A 4,642-nucleotide genomic window follows, 5' to 3' on the forward strand; every position below is an offset into this window, starting at 1 on the left:
AAAAAGTTCATTGTTAATGGACAAAGAATCAAGCATTATCTTGAAAGCAATTTTGAGCAGGAATGCTCAAAACTGAGACTTGAGTGATTATCAGTAAAGGTCCAGCTAAAGACAGTAAAGAAGCGCTTGCTGGGAGGCAACCCAGTCGTTAGGAGGTTACATGATTTGTTTTTACAGAGGCAAGTATCAAAAATGAAGGAATTCACAGAGTTACAGAAGGATTCAGCTCAAAAAGCAGAGGAAAGAGCTTACTGGCGAAAAAACGCCAGTAAGGGGCATTTTGGGCGTTAAACGCCAGAATGGGCACCATTCTGGGCGTTTAACGCCAGTAAAGGTGCCATTTTGGGCGTTAAACGCCAGAATGGGCACCATTCTGGGCGTTTAACGCCAGGTGTGCAGCATCCTGGGCGTTTAGAAAAACGCCCAGTGATAAAGGAATTCTGGCGTTTAACGCCAGCCAGGGCACCTGGCTGGGCGTTAAACGCCCAAAAGGGGCAACAAATGGGCGTTAAACGCCAGAATGGGTGCCATTCTGGGCGTTTAATGCCAGAAAGGTGGGGGGACCACAATTTTGTTTTCAAATCAAATTTTTTCAAACTTTCCTTTTCTTACCCATACTCTTCTACATAAATACACTTCAACCTTTCATCATTTACTTTCAAATCTTCAAAAAATCAAAATCATTCTTCAAAGCTCTCAAATCAATCCCAAATCTTGTTCAAAAACTCACCTTTCTCTCAAATTCTTTCCATATCTTCTCAAATCTTCTTTCAAATTTTAAAATCTCTCCTCCCCACTTTATAAATACACGTTTGGACCCCTCATTACCCACACCATTCGAATTTGCTCCTCCTCTCTCTCTCTTCTTTCCTTTCTTTTGCTTGAGGACAAGCAAACCTCTAAGTTTGGTGTGCTTTTCCGTGATCACTAAGCCAAGATTCATCAAGATCATGGCTCCTAAGGGAAAACAAACCAATTTAAGGGGAAAGAAAGAGAACAATCCAAAGAATCTTTGGAATCAAGAGAAGTTCTTAACCAAAGAACATGAAGACCATTATCACAAAATAATGGGTCTGAGGTCAGTGATCCCGGAAGTAAAATTTGATCTGAAAGAATATGAATATCCGGGGATCCAAGAGCAAATTCAAAATAGAGGATGGGAAGTTCTAACCAATCCTGAAATAAAGGTTGGAAGGAATATGGTTCAGGAATTCTACTCAAATCTGTGGCTAACAGATAAGCAGAGAATGACTGGAACTGCTTACCATACCTACAGAACCATGGTCAGAGGGAAAGTTATGTACTTTCATCTGGACAAAATAAGAGAAATCTTCAAATTGCCTCAACTGCAAGATGATCCTGACTCCTTTAATAGGAGAATGGTGAGAGCAGATAAAGGGTTGGATCAAGTTCTAGAGGACATATGCCTCCCTGGAACTAAGTGGATAACCAATTCAAAGGGTGTCCCGAACCAACTCAAGAGGGGAGACCTCAAATCAATTGCAAGAGGTTGGCTAGACTTTATTGGGCGTTCCATATTGCCCACTAGCAACCGTTCTGAGGTCACTATCAAGAGAGCAGTGATGATTCATTGCATTATGCTTGGAAAAGAAGTGGAGGTGCATCATGTGATTGCCTGTGAAATCTACACAATTGCAAATAAGAATTCCACTGAAGCCAAACTGGCTTACCCAAGCTTGATCTCCTTGCTCTGTAAAGAGGTTGGGGTAAAGATGGGAGTAGATGAGTTCATACCCATTGAACATCCAATCACCAAGAAGTCAATGGAAGGACAGACACAAGACAACTCTATCAAAAGGAGGGCGCAGGAGTTCCTCCCTGAATTTCCTGAAATTGGCTACTGAGCCAGCCTAGAAGCATCTATCAACAAGTTGCAAGAGACTATGGAGCAACTTAAGGAAGAACAGCAGAATCAGAACTGCATGCTCTGCAAATTGCTGAAGGAGCAAGAGAAGCAGGGGCGTGAACTCCAAGAGTTGAAACGCCAAAAGCTCTCCTCTCAAGCTGAGGGAGCATCCACTTCTCAAAATCAAGGTTGTTGAGTCCTAACTCTGTGAAAACCTCTATCATTAGGAGCCTAGTTTAAATTTTTGTTTTCTAATTTTTTTTCTTTTAATTTCATTTTATATCTATTTTTGAGTCTTGTTCTTAATTCATAATTAATAAAATTTAAAGATTATGCCTTAAAGTTATGAATGTCCTATGAATCCATCACCTCTCTTAAATGAAAAATGCTTTAATCACAAAAGAACAAGAAGTACAGGATTTCGAAATTTATCCTTGAAACTAGTTGAATTAGTTTGATGTGGTGACAATACTTTTTGTTTTCTGAATGAATGCTTGAACAGTGCATGTGTCTTTTGAATTTGTTGTTTTGAGAATGTTAAAATTGTTGGCTCTTGAAAGAATAAGGAGAAAGAGAACTGTTATTGAGGATCTGAAAAATCATCAAATTGATTCTTGAAGCGTTAAACGCCCAGAATGGTGCCAGACTGGGCGTTAAACGCCCAACTGCTAGCCTTACTGGCGTTTAAACGCCAGCAACATCTTCCTCCAGGGTGTGCTATTTTTCTTTCTGTTTTTCATTCTGTTTTTGCTTTTTCAATTGTTCTTGTGACTTCTCATGATCATCAACCTACAAAAACATAAAATAACAAAGGGGAATAGATAAAATATAGTAAGATTGGGTTGCCTCCCAACAAGCGCTTCTTTAATGTCAGTAGCTTGACAGAGGGCTCTCATGGAGCCTCACAAATGCTCAGAGCAATGTTGGAACCTCCCAACACCAAACTTAGAGTTTGAATGTGGGGGTTCAACACCAAACTTAGAGTTTGGTTGTGGCCTCCCAACACCAAACTTAGAGTTTGACTGTGGGGGCTCTGTTTGACTCTGTTTTGAGAGAAGCTCTTCATGCTTCCTCTCCATGGTGACAGAGGGATATCCTTGAGCCTTAAACACAAAGGATTCTTCATTCACTTGAATGATCAGTTCACCTCCATCAACATTAATCACAGCCTTAGCTGTGGCTAGGAAGGGTCTGCCAAAGATGATGGATTCATCCATGCACTTCCCAGTCTCTAGGACTATGAAATCAGCAGGGATGTAATGGTCTTCAATCTTCACCAAAACATCCTCTACAAGTCCATAAGCTTGTTTTCTTGAATTGTCTGCCATCTCTAGTGAGATTCTTGCAGCTTGTACCTCAAAGATCCCTAGCTTTTCCATTACAGAGAGAGGCATGAGGTTTACACTTGACCCTAAGTCACACAGAGCCTTCTTGAAGGTCATGGTGCCTATGGTACAAGGTATGGAGAACTTCCCAGGGTCCTGCCTCTTTTGAGGTAATTTCTGCCTAGGCAAGTCATCCAGTTCTTTGGTGAGCAAAGGAGGTTCATTCTCCCAAGTCTCATTACCAAATAACTTGTCATTTAGTTTCATGATTGCTCCAAGGTATTTAGCAACTTGCTCTTCAGTGACATACTCATCCTCTTCAGAGGAAGAATACTCATCAGAGCTCATGAATGGCAGAAGTAAGTCCAATGGAATCTCTATGGTCTCATTTTGAGCCTCAGATTCCCATGGTTCCTCATTAGGGAACTCATTGGAGGTCAGTGCACGCCCATTGAGGTCTTCCTCAGTGGCGTTCACTTCCTCTCCTTCCTCTCCAAATTCGGCCATGTTGATGACCTTGCACTCTCCTTTTGGATTTTCTTCTGTATTGCTTGGGAGAGTACTAGGAGGGAGTTCAGTAATTTTCTTGCTCAGCTGTCCCACTTGTGCCTCCAAATTCCTAATGGAGGACCTTGTTTCAGTCATGAAACTTTGAGTGGTTTTGATTAGATCAGAGACCATGGTTGCTAAGTCAGAGGGGTTCTGCTTAGAATTCTCTGTCTGTTGCTAAGAAGATGATGGAAAAGGTTTGCCATTGCTAAACCTGTTTCTTCTACCATTATGGTTGTTGAAACCTTGTTGGGGTCTCTGTTGATCCTTCCATGAGAAATTTGGGTGATTTCTCCATGAAGAATTATAGGTGTTTCCATAGGGTTCTCCTAGGTAATTCACCTCTTCCATTGAAGGGTTCTCAAGATCATAAGCTTCTTCTTCTGATGAAGCATCCTTAGTACTGCTTGGTGCATTTTGCATTCCAGACAGACTTTGAGGAATCAAATTGACTTGCTGAGTCAATATCTTATTCTGAGCCAGTATGGCATTCAGAGTATCAATCTCAAGAACTCCTTTCTTCTGATTTTTCCCATTGTTCACAGGATTCCTTTCAGAAGTGTACATGAATTGGTTATTTGCAACCATTTCAATGAGCTCTTGAGCTTCTGTAGGCGTCTTCTTCAGATGAAGAGATCCCCAGCAGAGCTATCCAAAGATATCTTGGATAGTTCAGAGAGACCATTATAGAAAATACCTATGATGCTCCATTCAGAAAGCATGTCAGAAGGACATTTTCTGATCAATTGTTTGTATCTTTTCCAAGCTTCATAGAGGGATTCTCCATCCTTCTGTCTGAAGGTTTGGACTTCCACTCTAAGCTTACTCAATTTTTGAGGTGGAAAGAACTTTGCCAAGAAGGCATTGACTAGCTTTTCCCATGAGTCCAGGCTTTCTTTAG

The 4,642-nt window shown here is 41.1% G+C and overlaps 1 non-coding gene across 1 annotated transcript; it reads left to right on the forward strand.

Moving 5' to 3' along the window:
- The first annotated feature begins 4,457 nt into the window (after positions 1-4,457).
- Positions 4,458-4,565, forward strand: LOC130942373 (small nucleolar RNA R71). Its single transcript, XR_009070945.1, has one exon. It is a non-coding gene; the product is annotated as a small nucleolar RNA R71 (small nucleolar RNA).
- Positions 4,566-4,642: the final 77 nt, after the last annotated feature.

This window comes from Arachis stenosperma, chromosome 7, assembly GCF_014773155.1.
Source record: "Arachis stenosperma cultivar V10309 chromosome 7, arast.V10309.gnm1.PFL2, whole genome shotgun sequence".
Classification (NCBI taxonomy): Eukaryota; Viridiplantae; Streptophyta; class Magnoliopsida; order Fabales; family Fabaceae; genus Arachis; species Arachis stenosperma.